We start from the raw sequence: 16,569 nt of genomic DNA on the forward strand, positions 1-16,569 counted from the left end.
GGGCGTGTTAAGCCAGCTGTTTTACCATCACATATACCCCTTGAACACCAAGTGAAAGGACACCACACAAGTTGTTATAAAAATATAGGATATTTATTAATAACAAGTCTACCCTGAACTCTTTATGAGTCAGGGAGCTAAGCACAATACAAAACTCTTACGAAAATACTACAAGTTGCACAATTTACACAAATGCCCGAGGGGCACGAAAAACCATATACTCTAAAAGTGGAATGCGAAATACTAGCAGGTAAGTAACACGATCCAGAGGCTTCAGGACCGCTAGGGCTACCTTACTGAACCTTCAGGTTAGGAGCAGGAGGCCTAGGGAACCCGGGTGCAGAGTGGGAACTCTTACGCGGGGTGCGGGACAAAGTCTATGGATGCTAGCAGTTCTTAAAGTTACTGTTTCCGGACGAATCCGACTAGGTAGACTGAAAACGAAAGAGGATCTGGACACTAGGAGAGTGAGCCTGTGCTGGAGCACCGAAATGCTCGAATTACCTAGCCCAGGGGCTGCGGCTGCATAGGGTTCAAGTGACGTCGGGAATCCTCGTTGAAGTCTATGGAGCCTGAAAGAAGATGTTGCTGGCAGGCGACCAGTAAAGAAGTTCGGTGTGATCCCAGGCTGGATCAGTGAAGGAGACGACCTGAAAGCAGAGGGGACTCAGTTCTTAATCACTAGCCAGTGATTGTGTGGGCACCAGGATGGCACCGGATGAAGTCACCTCGACCAGGTGAGTGGGCGACGCTGGGCTCTGCAGTCTCTCGGACCAGGAGGTGTTGTCGGCGACCAGGATGGAGGTGCGAGCTGTCCCACGAAGGTGTCTGCTGTCGGCGCTGCTGAAACCAGGATTGGAGCAACAGCCTTGGCAAAGGCAAGCCCACGCGGTGGACTCAAGATGGCGTCTGGAGTGGACCAGGAGGGTCCGGGGTGCTCCTCTGTTTTGAGGGGAGCAAGGGCCAGTCTGGAGCAACCAGACCAGCGATGGAAGTGTCGTGGTTCGTCGTGAGGAGGGCCACAAGCCAGCAGGCAAGTAGCCGGACAACGCGGTGAGCAGCAAAGAGCAGAAGGGCCCCACGCAGATCTCGTGGAGGCTGGGGGGCTGGACTTCGGTGCTGGAGCTGCTCAGGGTTAGGGCTTCTCAAACCCCAGTGCACTTACTCGAGGGTCTCTCGGGGGTCGTGCTGGTGAAGCGTCGTGCAGGTCTTGAAGATGGCCGGTCCCACGGGTCTCGTCACACCCACGAATCTCAGCTGGGCTGGATGATGTAGGTAGAGGTCAGAGATGGCAGGGAATCCGGGTCTCGTCGAGCTGGGCAGTCTTGATCCGGGGAAGGGGGCCCGCTCCTACCTTTATTCTAAGAAAAGGGGCTGGCACACGACTAGGTCCTGCCCTATGGGTGGGACCAGGAGGGGGGTGGTTACACCCCTCTCCTTTGTCCGGTCTCTCCCCAGCTCAGGGGCTGGGGTGCCCCTGGAACTGGTTTGAGCCGGGCTATGCACAGTGAGCACCGGGATGCCACTTGCAGTCACCTTCCTTTCAGCCCTGCCTACCTGGGATACACAAAATCCTGTCTGGGATGGTGCTAGCACCGCCCCTGACAGGAAACCCTTTGTCCAGGCCTCCGTTGCTGGAAGGACTCCCAGCAGCAGGAGGGCAGACTTGTGTCTCGGTGGCAGCATCCATTTTGTGGAGCTGAGGCTGTATCTGACTTTAACCGGGGTTCACAGTTACATACATGTCGTGTCCCTCTAGAAGGGTGGAATGCTAACCCCGTCGCCAGAATTGGCGAGGGGTTAGTATTCCAATTCGAATGACACCTTACTCGACATGTTTTGATAATGCTATGCCAAAGTTAGCATTTAACCGCGAGGATTATAATGCACTTAAGAGTATATGGTATAGCGTTATCATGGAACAGCTATTAGGACTTGGTTCCGCAAGCTGCAAACGGGCTCAGCTCATGCCAGAGCACCATCTCACATAATTCCAAGCACTTTGCCTTCAGGATTGATAAGGCCTGCCATAGGAGTGACTGATAGGAATATATGTGTCCATTTTAGGTTTAGATATAGGTATACTATATCTAAAGCAAAGGGTGATTACACCACCTTGCCCCAGCTGTCGTGCAGCCAGTTGTGTCTGTTTGGATGGCCAGCCAGGGGTGGCATAATACATGCTTCAGCCCCTGGTAGGCCCTGGGTACACCTATGCCCTGGATACCTAAGGTATACTGTACAGGGACTGATAAGGTGGCCCAGTACCAATTGGTAAAATGCACCTAAGGTACATGGTTGTAATTTAGAGAGAGAACAGCTAGGCTGTGGGTCTGATTAGCAGGCCCACAGCCAGGGAAAGTCGTAAATCAGTGAAGCAAAAAGCAAAAATCTGGGGTGGCCATGGGATTGCAGACCCCACTCTCCTACACCGACCTCCTCCCCAGCGCCTGTAGCGGCTGCAGAATTTTTACACTTACTCTTAGCATGGCCATCGCACACACTGTTACATTCCATCTTCGCCACAATGGCTAAAAACAATCTGGGGATGGAGTCAATGCCCATGCGCACTGTAGTCCAGCGGAGGAGCCACCTATCTCGTGATACTTCGCAGACTCTTCCAGGACAACAATGTGCAATCATCCGGACCCAACACTAGGCGGCGATCTATGCTATAGATATGAATGTCAGCAGCCATACATGCCAAGAACAGATGCATACTGGTAAGTAGCATATTCAATAGTCATGATACCATGGTTACGTTCAGATATTTGGTTACTAATCAAGGGATCCAACACTGCATCCAGCACGAGGCTATCATCCACCGGCAAGGCATTTACCGTGGGAAGCCCCGCACATTCGGGCTCCCGCAATGGAGCATTGTCCGGTCTCAGGCGCTCAGTCCCAGCTGCACAAGCGGACATCTTGTGGATTAAAACCTCCACATGTGAATGTAGGGCCCCGATGGCCAGCAGGACGGTCCTCAGTGATGGTTTGCTTTCCGTCCAACCCATCTCCGTTCTGTTAATTACTGGCAGGATCTTGGTCCCCAGGGCTCGGGTCTCCGGGGAAACAGGCCAGAACGGAGCGGTCGGTCACGCAGGGCGGTTGATGTTGTACCGCACGGCAGTTTATTCTCCACTACCGCGGGCGGAGACCCCGGCCCTTCGAACCCGGGGGGGGGGGAGGGCGTACCCGGTCTCCGGGACGGTGGGCTCCGGAACGCGGCCACAGGAGCGTCGCGGCACCTCTTATTCGGTGTTAAGCAGACCAAGCGACCGCCATTAGAATCAGGCAAAATGGCCTCCGCAGCGAGAGACCGGACACGACCTGGGTCCCACGGCCGATGTTGTTCAATTATAACCCGGCCGGGCCAGTACTCGAGGACCCGGCTCACCAGCCGGGTTAGGCCGAGAATTGAAACACGGTGTAACTTTGTCGATCAGGTCCGCAAAATGATCGGGATTGCACCACCGGGGTCAGCAACTATTCATCCACCTGGAGGTCGGGCGTAAGATCAGGATAAATAACAGGATAATCCGACGGGAGACGGAGGTCGGCGGAGCCGGGAGCCTAAGCGGCCATCTTGTTAGCAAGCGTAGCTCCTCCCCCTTTCTGGTGATTGGTTGATGATTTCATAGGTACGTCTGCGTCCCTGTACCCTGGTCTTCCAGTGTGGGGCCTGCTTGTGCCCTTATTCCTTTTCATTGCTTGAACTTTGACTCCTCTGCAGTCCTCGGAGTTGGGGTCTCTTGGCTGTGCCATGGCCCTTAGCTCTTTACAGGAGATGCCTCTCCTTGCTGGTGTTGTCTTGGGGTAAATTGTTGTTACTCTTCTGTTTTGGCCTTGGTGTCCTTCGCTGTTCTGGTCTGTGTTTGTAGACCTCTTCGTCTGCTGTGACATTTTTCACATGGTTTCTGCACCCAGGGAAGCTGTCGTATTAGCTTGCAGGGTTGCTTCGCAGTAGCTGTGTTCAGCTCTTTGACCTTTGGTGCCATAGTGCCTGGCACTCCTCCAGATGGTGCTGTTCCAGCTGTTTAGCTGATTTTTTCGCACACTGTTCCCATATTGTCACAGTTTTTGTTTGTGATGGCACCGCGGTGTGGCGCGGAAAAGTTCCCTGAAGAAAACTGACATTGGCGCGCCGGGGTGGGGCTTATGTGACCTTGCTGACGTCACGCCTGCGGACGACGTCAGGTCGAAGTCAAGTGGTACCGCTCCCCTGGCGCGCAGAGATGCTGTGGCAAAGAAAAATTTACGGATCCAGTCTTACGCCTGGGGATAATTTTACGTGAAGGAATCTGCGGCTAGAATCTGCTCTACCAGATACATTGTTACAGAAGGTAAGTAACTCTTACAACGAGTAATCTATTGAAGTTGGTTTTGCTGCAGCATGCATGGTATACCAGTCAATCAACAACAACTGGGTGGTGGGGAGCGGAACTTTGAGTTGAGTTGGAGTGCCGTCTTGTTTCTGCAGTTGTTGGCATGTGCGAGTGCCATGTCCCCCCACCCCTTCAGTGGGTGTGCGTGTTAAAATGTCGGTGTAAATTGAGGGAGAACCGGCCTAGTGTCTATGACAAGTCTAAAGATGATGGGCGCCTGCGCATGTCTACCCAGACGGTTCAGATGATTGTGTGGGCTGATTTAGCTCTTCTTCATCTAGCTGAAGTGCTACCAGGATTGCGTCCCAGTACTTGGAAATAGATGTGTTTTTGAGGCCTATGACTTCCTCCCGACGTATCACTACACTTTCAGCTGTAGCCCATGCGAATACATCGCACCTCCAAGCTTGAATGTGTGGGGGGTCGGGTGCTTTTCACCTTTTCGTTATCAGCCACTTTGCCGCCACTATACCTAGGTCGATGAATCTAGAACTGACTTTAGTGTTACGTGTTTTACGAAACGTATGCAGCAGGTACGTAGCCCAGTCAAAGGGTATCTCTCTGCCTGTGCAGGTCCGAAGAGTGTCTGCCACCCCTCTCCAATACGCACCTAGGCTGGAGCAACCCCAGAGCATGTGCACCAAGTCTGCTTCTGGGGTGGCACATCTGGGGCAGGTTGCGTCAGTGCGGTGAAAATATCTGTTGATGTTAGCCTGCGTAAGGTACGCTCGTTGTATAATGTCGTTTTGTATATGTCTAAAGCAAGCGTTTCTGGGGATCTGGGCTGGACTGGCCAGCACTTTTTCCCAGTCTTTATCTGAAAATGGTCGGCCAAGGTCCTGGTCCCACTTTCGTCTGTGGGGGTCGAAACTGAACACTGCTTGTTGGCAAAGCGAAGCTGAGAACCACCTTGTTAAGTGTTTACCCCATCCCATTACATGTAAATATTGCACAGTGAGGTGCGTTTGTGGTTCAGCAACTAGGTCTCCCCACCTCAACGAAAGTGCGGAAACCAGAGATCTGTGCAGGAGGAACTGTCCCACCGGGAGCCTGTCACTTTCTACCAGTGTTGTGTAAGGCATTAGGGTGCCCTCGCTATATAGACCTCCTAGTGTTTGTATCACCGCTTTATGCCAGTGTTGCAGTTCAGTGCTCGTGAGTGTAGCCTGTCCTTTAGGGGTACTGCCAAGTGGGAGCGCAGCAGCATAGGGTGTCGTGCCCCGAGTTAAGTAGAGGCTGCTGTGATAGCACCTATGGGACACATTTAGTAATTGGGGGTCCGGGGGTTGTGTCCGTGCACTAGGGTGGATTAGCGCTTGGATCTGGGATAGTGTGTAAGCTGGGCACGTGGTTACTGTCTCATCGGGTGATCCATTGCAGCTGCGACGCTAGATAATAGTGCTCAAAGTAGGGTATCACCAGGCCTCCCTGGTTAGTTGGCAAGTACAGTTTTTTCACTGCCACCCTGTGGCAGTTGGGACCCCAGATGAAATCTCTGGCTGTTTTTTCCAGCAACGTAAAGAAGTAAGCAGGCACATAGATAGGCAGATTAAAAAGTAGTACAAAATCTCGGGAGGGCCACTATTTTAACCAACACTACTCTGCCCACTACTGCTAGGGGGAGTGTGCTCCAGAACTGCATCTGAGATTTCACTTCTGCCAGCGCCCTTCCTAGATTACCATCAAAGAGGTCACTCCTATGCCTAAGTAGCGAAAGGTGTCCTCACGCCACGCGCGTGCCCTTGAGTGTAAGTGCTGGGTCGCGGCATCCCTCTTGAAAGGCGTATAATTTAGATTTGGCTACATTCACTCTTAATCCTGAAATGGACGTGAAGTCCAGCAGAATGTGAGCCAATCGCTTAGGCACCTGATGGATGTTACTCATGTATATTAACAGATCATCGGCGTACAGTGACACTTTGTGTGCCATCGCCCAGTGGTATGGCATTCTTCAGCTGTGTCCCCAGCACCTCAGCCAGTGATTCCATCGTGAGCGCGAAAAGGAGGGGGGACATCTAACAGCCCTACCTCATCCCACACCGCACTTGAATCGTGTCTGAGACATAGGATCCCACCTTCACCCTCATCACTGGATTGGTGTAAAGTAGGCGAGTCAGCTGCAGGAAAGCTGGGTCCAGCTTGCATCTCTCAAGGGTTGCGAACATGTAACCCCATTCTAGAGAGTCGAAGGCTTTCTCAAAGTCAAGGATGAGGCAGCCCGCTCTCGGCCATTCACGGGTAGAGTAAGTTGCTTTACGAAAAAACACGCCGCAGGTTGAGTGAGGTGTTTTGGGATGGCACAAAGCTGTTTTGATCCGAGTGCAAGAGGGTGGGGACCGCTTGTGCCAGTCTGTCGGCTAGGAGTTTTGCCAAAATGTTATAGTCAGTGGTTAGCAGCGTGAGAGGGCTATAGGAGTCCATATTAGATGGATCCCTGTCTGGCTTAGGCAGTGAAATCAGGTGGGCCTGGCATAGCTAATCGGAAAGTCTCCCCTCATCTACAGCAGCTGCGTAGACGGCGTGGAGCCGCGGCAACAGCGACACTTTATATGCTTTGTAGAATTCTGCCGGGAGCCCGTCTGGCCCCGTGAACATCCCTGTAGCTAGGGATGCGATTGCTGCTCTGATCTCCTTAGGCGAAATCTGCTCACCCAGGAGTTCATTCTGTGATGGCGTCGCCTCAGGTAGTTGTATCTGGTTAAGGAAGGTGAGGAGGATGTGGGGCTCTTGGTGACCATGGCGTTGGTATAACCGAGTGTAGTGTTGCGTCAGCGCCGCAAGATGTTGCGTTGTGTGTACGTCAGGAGCCCTGTTTCACGATCGGCTGTGGAGTGCGTGCAGGCGGTGTGCCCCGTGTAGTTGTGGCAGCGGAGGCGCTCCATCAATTCAGCATGTTGTTTAAGTAGTGTCTCTAGCTGTTGCCCATCTCTACCTCGTAATTCTCCTTCCACCTCATACTGTAGGAGTTTCTTTTCTATTTTGCTCAGGTCAGAGGTTAGTGTCTTTCTGATGTTCCAGGACGCTCCCATGCAATGCTCCCTCATTGTAACCTTAACCCGTCCAATTCCACAAGCGTGTTCCCCGCTTCAACCTCATTGAGTTAAAAAAAAATTGAGAATCACTGTGCCCAGAGAGGATCGGAATGGGGAGTCTTCTAGTGCCGTGGTTTGGAGTCTCCATGTTGGAGCAGGGGGTCGTTCAGGTTCCCAGGCGAATTGGAGGTTTTGGGGGTTATGATCAAAGTGCGTACGGCCCAGATATTCAATGCGGCGAACAAGGGGGAGTAGCACAGGGGATCCCACTATTCTGTCTAGCCGCACATGTAGTCTGTGTACCGCCGAGTAGTGTGAATAGACCCGGGCAATTGGGTTGTTGGAGCGCCATATGTCCAACAACGCCCAGTGCGTTAGCCAGTCTGTGAGGGCCTGCGCATTCGACACTGCTGTGGTCCTAGACAGAGGCCGGAAGGATCTGTCCAGTTGTACACTAAGCACCAAATTAAAGTCGCCAAGCCTCCCTCCTGCCCCCGAGCCCCGCAGTAGCCAGGGGACCCCGCTCTAACCAGCTAAAATCTGTGAGATGCTCTCTAAGAAGAGTGGCTGGCTGACATTCGGGCATAGATAGAGCCGGGAAGGATTGGTTGGCCGTTTAGTCGCCCGCTTACTAACGTGTATCGTCCTTTAGAGTCTACTAGTACCTCATCACTTGTGAATAGGAACCCAGCCCTGACCCAGTTGAGTACCCCTTGTGCATGAGCTGAATAGCCAGTGCCATGTACTAGGCCTCTCCACATGTGGCGCTGTGCTTAATTTCATCAGAACTGCATTATCAATTAGGAAACGTTATGAATTGTGTTAGGAAAACCGGGTATTGCGATCAAAGGGTTTAAATCCATCCTGTTATTTTCAGATAGTGATAGGATATGCTGAAAGTTTAAGATCATGTTTTACATTTTTTAGTGTGAAATCTATATATTTATCCACCCCAAATGTTGTATTGGAAAAATGTTAAAGATGTTTTATGTACGATGCTTACTTTTATGCTTCAATGAATCGAATACATTTATTTGATGATGATGATGAGTCCTGCGTTTCTTGAAGTAGCGCAATGTCTGGGGCCCTACGTCGTAAGTATGCATAGATAAAGTATCTACACGACGGGATGTGCAGACCACGCACGTTCCATGTAATTATGTTAACCTGTGTCACGTTTCTGTGTATCTGGACTGGAACAGTGTGGGGGGGCCAAAGGTGCGGCATGCTTGGGTCAGTGCAGGCGTACTCCAACTCAATGTTTCTAACAGGGTGCTGAGGTAAACTAAACTATGCATAACTGGGAGGGCGAGTTCCAAACTGATATTTATCCAAACTATAATGTCCATTCAGGGCTTAAACTGTGTCAAACTGACGTATGGTGTGGGGGTGTGTGGCGTGAGTTAATGCCAGGACTAATAGGGGTGTGGGTAGTGTGTGCTGATCTATAGATATTATGCGTCCTTCTATGTCCGGCAGATAACACCTGTTTCCCCATTCGGCAGGCTGCGTGCACTGTAAATTAAATGCGTGGTGTGATGTTTACGGCCTGAGCACAGCATATATGTAAAAGTCTCGTGCGGGCAGTGGCAGCGTGGCATGTGGCATTAAAAATCAACATCATTAACAAACAAGGCAACTTTAGTCTGTACTTGCGTGCTTAGCCCCCTTTCCTTGCTCTAAGCAATGGAAGTCTCTCAGATAATGTTATCAGAAGTCTGCAGGGTAACACCCATGCAGTCTCATCCCATCACAGCCTTCGAGGCTAGGGGTAGATGAGCCGCTGGTGGTCGCCAATTCAGAGGAGCCTATTTCTCGGGCTGCTCGGTGGACCTGAGACCCCAAGGTTGCAACTGCCTCCAGGGTGTTGCAGCATTCCCTCTCGCTCTGTTTCGGCCGTGGCGCCGTCGCCCTCAAGGGCATGTCTCCCGCTCTCCTCTCCCACGACGACGGGACATCCTATTGACTGGTCAAGCTACTTCCACACTTGAGGGACGAGTCCCCGTCCACAGGCCTGTCTCCTCCAGCCAGTCCCAGGCCTCATCCGGTGAGTCAAAGAAGCGGATAGTACTATTGGCTACCACCCTCAGTTTGGCTGTGAACAGTAGGGAGTAATGGAGTTCCAGGTTGCACAACTGGCGTTTCACAGCAGGAAAGGTGCCATGTCGCCTCTGCACCTGAGATGTGTAATCCGGGAACACCATGATCGAATTGCCACCTACTCCAACGTCAGAGAGCCTGCGTGTTTTCGGTAGAACCGTATCCCTGTCCCTATAGTACAAGAGTTTGACGAGGAATGGCCTTGGCCGAGCCCCTACAAGGAGCTTTTGCGCCGGTTCACGGTGCGCTCCTTCCACTACAAATTGTAGCGATAATGTTCCCGGAGGTAAAATGTTTTGCAGCCAACGCTCTACATATTGTTCCGGGGCCCAGCCCTCTTCTCCTTCCGGAAGGCCCATCACGTGGACATTATTATCCCCGTCTCCCCCTCTCCTTCCCTCCCCCTCCCCTCTCTCTCTGTCTCCCCCTCTCTCCCTCCCTCTTTCCCTCTTTCCCTCTCTCCTTTCCCTCTCTCCCTCTCTCCCTCTCTCCCTCTCTCCCTCTCTCCCTCTCTCCCTCTCTCCCTCTCTCCCTCTCTCCCTCTCTCCCTCGCTCCCTCGCTCTCTCGCTCTCTCGCTCTCTTCCCCTCGCTCCCTCTCTCTCCCCCTCTCCCCCTCTCCCCCTCTCCCCCTCTCTCCCTCTCCCCCTCTCCCCCTCCCTCCCTCGCTCCCTCTCTCCATCCCTCGCTCCCTCGCTCCCTCGCTCCCTCTCTCCCTCTCTCCCTCTCTCCATCCCTCTCTCCCTCGCTCCCTCTCCCTCGCTCCCTCTCCCTCGCTCCCTCTCCCTTGCTCCCTCTCTCCATCCCTCTTCCTCGCTCCCTCTCCCTCTCCCTCGCTCCCTCTCCCTTGCTCCCTCTCTCCCTCCCTCTCTCCCTCTCCCTCCCTCTCTCCCTCCCTCCATCCCTCTCCCTCCCTCTCTCCCTCCCTCTCTCCCTCCCTCCATCCCTCTCCCTCGCTCCCTCTCCCTCGCTCCCTCTCCCTCTCCCTTGCTCCCTCTCTCCCTCTCTCCCTCTCTCCCTCCCTCACTCCCTCTCCCTCACTCCCTCTCTCCCTCACTCCCTCTCTCCCTCCTCGCAGGCTCCGTGTCTTGGTGCGGAACAAAGTGAAGAGTCGACACAACCCACTGCCCTAGCATAGATCAGTAACCCGTCTAGCTGGGTGCTCTATACCAGCATGAGCCCTGTACCCCTACTGTGTCTAAGTCCATTTTTATTTACAACAAGGGGTGGTGATGGACAGAGTCTCTGAATTAAGCAGAGTACTCTCACCCAGTCAAGAGATCAGGGCTAGATCCAACACCGTTTTTTAGCTCATTGCACCATCCCAGTTTCAGAACCTGGCTGTATGCAAATTAGTCTGTCCCTGGCCCAGTGCATCATGGGAACAGGGAAGACCAGACTACAAAAGCCAATTCTTACACTGGGAAGGAAACAAGCTTCCGGGGACCAGTTTCTGGCATTTCAGCCGTCTTCGGCCCGGCTTGTTTGAATCCAGATGGTGCAATGAGCAAGGGACTCACATCTGAGTATACCCTTCCACGCTTAGGGTGGACAAAATTATTTACAACAAGGGGTGGTGATGGACAGAGTCTCTGAATTAAGCAGAGTACTCTCACCCAGTCAAGAGATCAGGGCTAGATCCAACACCGTTTTTTAGCTCATTGCACCATCCCAGTTTCAGAACCTGGCTGTATGCAAATTAGTCTGTCCCTGGCCCAGTGCATCATGGGAACAGGGCAGACCAGACTACAAAAGCCAATTCTTACACTGGGAAGGAAACAAGCTTCCGGGGACCGGTTTCTGGCATTTCAGCCGTCTTCGGCCCGGCTTGCTTGAATCCTGATGGTGCAATGAGCAAGGGACTCACATCTGAGTATACCCTTCCACGCTTAGGGTGGACAAAATTATTTACAACAAGGGGTGGTGATGGACAGAGTCTCTGAATTAAGCAGAGTACTCTCACCCAGTCAAGAGATCAGGGCTAGATCCAACACCGTTTTTTAGCTCATTGCACCATCCCAGTTTCAGAACATGGCTGTATGCAAATTAGTCTGTCCCTGGCCCAGTGCATCATGGGAACAGGGCAGACCAGACTACAAAAGCCAATTCTTACACTGGGAAGGAAACAAGCTTCCGGGGACCGGTTTCTGGCATTTCAGCCGTCTTCGGCCCGGCTTGCTTGAATCCTGATGGTGCAATGAGCAAGGGACTCACATCTGTCCCTCACCACCCCTTGTTGTAAATAAGTCCATTTTTAGGTTTCGCCCTGGGCGTTGGCAACTAGTTGCCCTGCCCACGGCGAAACCTCATGATTCTACATATGTACTTTGGTTCAGCCTCTGTCTACCATTGGCTAGCTCCATAAATGGAGGCTAGCCATTGGGAGACAGAGGCTGCCAATCACGCTTTCTCCAGAAAACGCGATTCGGGGCCGCGCTGTCATTGGCTGCCGGCCCGGGACACCCCCCTGACGTCATTCCCAGGCTGCGCTGTGATTGGCTGCCGGCCCGGGACACCCCCGTGACGTCAGCTAATCACAGCACGGCCCGGGACCTGACTTGTTTATTTTTTTCATTACTATTTTTCACTTTCGTGCTTTTAGCGGCCGCGTGGCCGTGCTTGTTAGTTAGGCGTGCCATTTGAAATCCTATTGCTCACTCGGTTGAAATACCACCCAGCTCAAGACATATGGCCAGGGACACAATTACCATGAGTGTAACTGATAGATTACAGCTCATGGCAGCTGGGATTTTATCCTTTCTGTGCCCACTTCATTGTGCTTGCTCCTTTTCTTGGAGTAGATACGAAAACGTCCTACCTACCATTGCAGAGCTATTACCAGCTCTTGGGTGGATCAGGGTGGGGGCTCTGGATTGTCCCGTTTGAATTCGCCGACACTTCAGACAGCAAGCGGCTTACATGCCCTTGTTTTTTGGAGCCATTCCCACACTACTTTGTTGTATTTCTTGGTGCGGTTGGCCACCTTTCTTGCATTTGCCTGTTCTTCCTAACAAACCCGAAAAGGGTGCTTGCTCCCCATGTTGTGCACATCAGTGCCCCATCCATCTGACTCCCTATCCGTGGCCCTGGTTATTCCTCCGGCCCCATGCGCTCCCTGTACTATCTTGGTCTCCGTGATTTGCCGGGATGGGGGTATATGTGAGGTGTCTAGAGGTGCGACCTGGTTTCGCAGAGCCTGGGCTGTCCGTGTGCGCGTACAGGGGGCACAAGGGCAGTCAACCCCGCTGCTGTCCCTCTTTCGGGCGATTCTTCAGTGTTGCTGCCTCTTGCTAAGGTACAAACGCAGATAATGTGAAAGAGCAGTAGTAGCAGCGAGGGGAGGGTTTGCAGCTGGGCCCCTGGAGTCGGTGTAAGAGATTGGCTTTCAGAAAGAGCCTCCTCCTGCGGAGGCCTCCCTGGTCTGCCTCCGGAGGCTCTGAGTTCAAGCTGTTCCCGTGTTTTGGCAGCAGTTGGCTTTTGTTGCAGCTCTTTTGTCTGCACAGGGTTTTTAGCATGGTGACTGCATCTGCAGCAGTGTGTGTGTGTTTGGAAGGTTTTAATGAGCCATTTGATCTCCTCTCTTCCCCTCGTGGTCTGCCGAAACCGCCCGTCTCTGAGAACTGCTCATGCAATGAGGGGAGGGGAGGGGTGCATTACATCGAAATCTGCCGGTGTTTTTTAGGTCACTGTGAAAACTGGCACTCTTGAAGGAGATATTTGAAGGGCAAGCACTTAAAATGCTTTCTGTTTTTAGCATTTGTGACACTACCTGTCGTGGCAATCTTTGTGGTGTTTTTAGTAAATAATGATGCTGTATTTACTCAACCGTTACATTTTTACAAACGTGTTTTTATTTGTAATTGCTAAGTTGTTCCAGAAATTCTGTACATGAGGTAAACTAGAACACGCGCCTAGAGCCGAAGGGGGCATTTGCTTTACTCCCCCAGCGTCCCGGTCGAAACCCAGTTTTCTGCCCTCTGCCCCCGCCTGCCTTCCATTGAAAACATTTATCGTACCCTCTACTTGATTTGGTAGGGATACAGTTTACAGCACCCTTCCTCCTTACTGCAGAATTAACGTGTTGACAGGATACACAAAAACTCTAGACCTATCTTTGACCAACTTTGGACGCACTGCTGCATGACCTATACAGACAGCTCTAGCTGCCCCCACCCCACCCCAATATGTCGGCGCCATGGCCTGGGCCCCGTTTACCCAGGATAATGGCTTCCCTCCCCTGGCCTTACAGGTGGCGACTCTGACACGGAGTGGACCAGTACACAGAGTAGTCAGGACCTATTTGGCCGGAGGGGGGGGGGGGGGATTGCAGAGTACCAAGTACAGGGAGGTGTCAGTTCAGTGCTTGTTGGAAAGTTTGCGCTAGGTAAATGTTTTTTTTCTTAAAAATTAATTTACATTGACTGGCGTGTCAGGACAGCGTGTAATGTTTGTGAGCGCTCTTGGCGAGTGAGGTGATCTGTGCGCTCCAAAGGTGGGAGAGATGGTGATGGAAGCGCCTCCTCTTCACTTGGTGTCAGGGTGAAGTTTGCTCTGGGTGTGGCATAGACGGACGAGGACAGTCTCGGGGGTGTTTCTGCCCTGAGCGTGCGTAGGATGTTAAGGACAGGGGGATACTCTGGAGGACCTCGGATAATCGCAGTTTGGTTTCTTCTGTGCTGCAGTTCTGCAGAAATGTTGTATTTGCTGGGGTTGGTGCTGTGTAGGAGATATGTGTGAACTCACAGAGTGGGTGAGATGCCCAAGGGAGTACTTTTGTTTTTTGTCCATATCTGAGCGAGAAACGCGAGTTCTTGGGGAGTGGAGAGTGGAGAGTGGAGAGTGGAGAGTGCATAGGGAGTGGGGAGTGCATAGGGAGCGCAGAGTGGGGAGTGCATAGGGAGCGCAGAGTGGAGAGTGCATAGGGAGCGGAGAGTGGAGAGTGCATAGGGAGCGGAGAGTGGAGAGTGCATAGGGAGTGGAGAGTGCATAGGGAGCGGAGAGTGCATAGGGAGTGCTAGAGAGTGCAGAGTGATTAGGGAGTTCTAGGGAGTGCTAGAGAGTGCAGAGTGATTGCAGAGATTAAGCTAATGGCAATGTAAATGACAATGCCATTTATTTATCTGTTTTCAAAACCAACACAAATACAAATTTTGTCATTTACAATGCCAATAACTCTAACTTTTTCAAAGGCGAAACCATTGCATTGTAAATGCTTGTTAGACATTGTAAGTGCAGTGCTGCCATTTGGAGTATATGGTGCTGGGAGTTTGTCATTACGAACTCTACAGCACCATAATGGCTACATTGGTATCAAAATGCTCAGCACATTAAACCCACACTGATGCCAGTTTGGAATTTAATGAAAAATGCACAGTCGGCATCTTAGAGATGCCCCCTGAAAAACGACCTATCACTAGTGTCAAGGCTGAGTGGCTGTTTTGAGCTGCCACCACCAGACATGTTCTAGACCCCTGGGTCGAGAGCCTGCTGCTCTTGGGGGCCTGAAACCATGCACATCCTGGGACAAGGTGCTAAGCCTCCTCTCCCCAGGATGGGCAAGGTCCATGAAGGGGAAGCTTCAAAGGCTTGCGGCCTTTGTGAGCTTCCCCGTGCCACTTGCTGCTTTCAGCAACTGGTTCTGACCCCCCACTTTGGGCAGGAGAACCGGCAAGAAAAACAAGTGAGAAAGAGTGGTGTACCCACCTCTTCCAACTCCACCCCTCAGGTGGGGGAGGCCAGGTGAAGCACAACTCTCAGGCCCCACCATCTTTCAGATGGGTGGACCCAGACAACCAGGGTGAGGCATGTGCCCCCCTCCAACTGGAGGGTGGCATAATAGGGGGTGTACCCACCCAAGGGACCGAACCTATTGGTCCCAACCTTTTACCTACCTGTAACGCCCCTAAATCCAGTATTTAGGGGCACTCATGAATCTTGCTTCCTCGGAATAGAAACCAGAAGAAGAAAAACTGAACAGTCATGCTGAAGCAAACAAGAGGAGGACGTGCACTGACTTGACCCCAGCCCTTAATGGCCTGTCCCCACCTTGAGCCTGCACCAGCAAAATCCTGGTGTGTCCTGCAGCCAGCAACCTCGACAAACCCGGAAGACCTGCCTGCCTTCCATCCCAAAGACTTTGTCTCCCATGAACACCGGATTTGTTCACCAACTGACTTGAACTCCGCAAGGATCCGTGAGTCTGCACCACTCTGCACCGACTCCCAAGGCCCGAGTTAGCGTGGCCCAACACCACTAGGTCGTCTCACCAGCGATTCAGACCCGAGATCCAGTGATCCTTGACCTGCTTCCAGCCAACGACTGCAGCCTTAAACTGGAAGGTTCCCTCAACCGCAACCTGGAGCTGGTAAGAAGATCCGACCCTAAGAGGCACCCCTGCACCCGACACCCCACGGCCTCAGGTGGCCCAACCGACGGTGCCTAACCATCCCCCAGCATCCCAACTTAACTCTCCAAGTGGTGGTCGCACCCAGAAGACCTTCATCCCGAGCCGGCAGTGTGTTTGCAGACTAGAGAAACCCCATTGAAAGCTACAGGGCACCTGACGCCAAAAGAGCATTCTGCACCCGACTGCCCCAGTGCTGCTGAGAGTGCACCTTTTGTGATGGCTTGGACCCCTGTTTGCCCTGAGCTTTAGTCCAGGAGCTTTGCTCTCAAGACCCTGTGGACTGCTCGTAAGCAGCCACCAACCAGATGCCCCTGTCCCCAATTTGCTAACATTGGGCCTCAGCACTCTGTACCCTGCCGCATTAGTGCCGCTGTGGGTGTAGCAAGAGTACATCCTTGACTCTGTGTCTAACCCCAGAATACCAACTCCCACACCAAAGTACTTACTGGTTAACCGATAACACTATGTTCGAGGCATATCAGCTGTAGATCATATGCTTTAGCATAGATCGCCATCTGGTATTGGGTCCGGATGTTTGCACTTTGTTTTTGTTGGAAGAAGTCTTTGCAGTCACAAGGTAAGTGACTCCTCCTTTCGGTAATAGTGCACATGGGCATCAACTCCATCCCCAGATAGTTTTTTTCCGCC

At 52.3% G+C, this 16,569-nt stretch overlaps 1 protein-coding gene across 2 annotated transcripts in view; it reads left to right on the forward strand.

Moving 5' to 3' along the window:
* Positions 1 to 16,569, forward strand: part of LOC144762300 (exportin-5-like) — a 2,334,361-nt gene that overhangs the window by 1,005,383 nt on the left and 1,312,409 nt on the right. The window lies entirely within an intron of this gene.

This window comes from Lissotriton helveticus, chromosome 6 (genome assembly GCF_964261635.1).
Source record: "Lissotriton helveticus chromosome 6, aLisHel1.1, whole genome shotgun sequence".
NCBI lineage: Eukaryota > Metazoa > Chordata > Amphibia > Caudata > Salamandridae > Lissotriton > Lissotriton helveticus.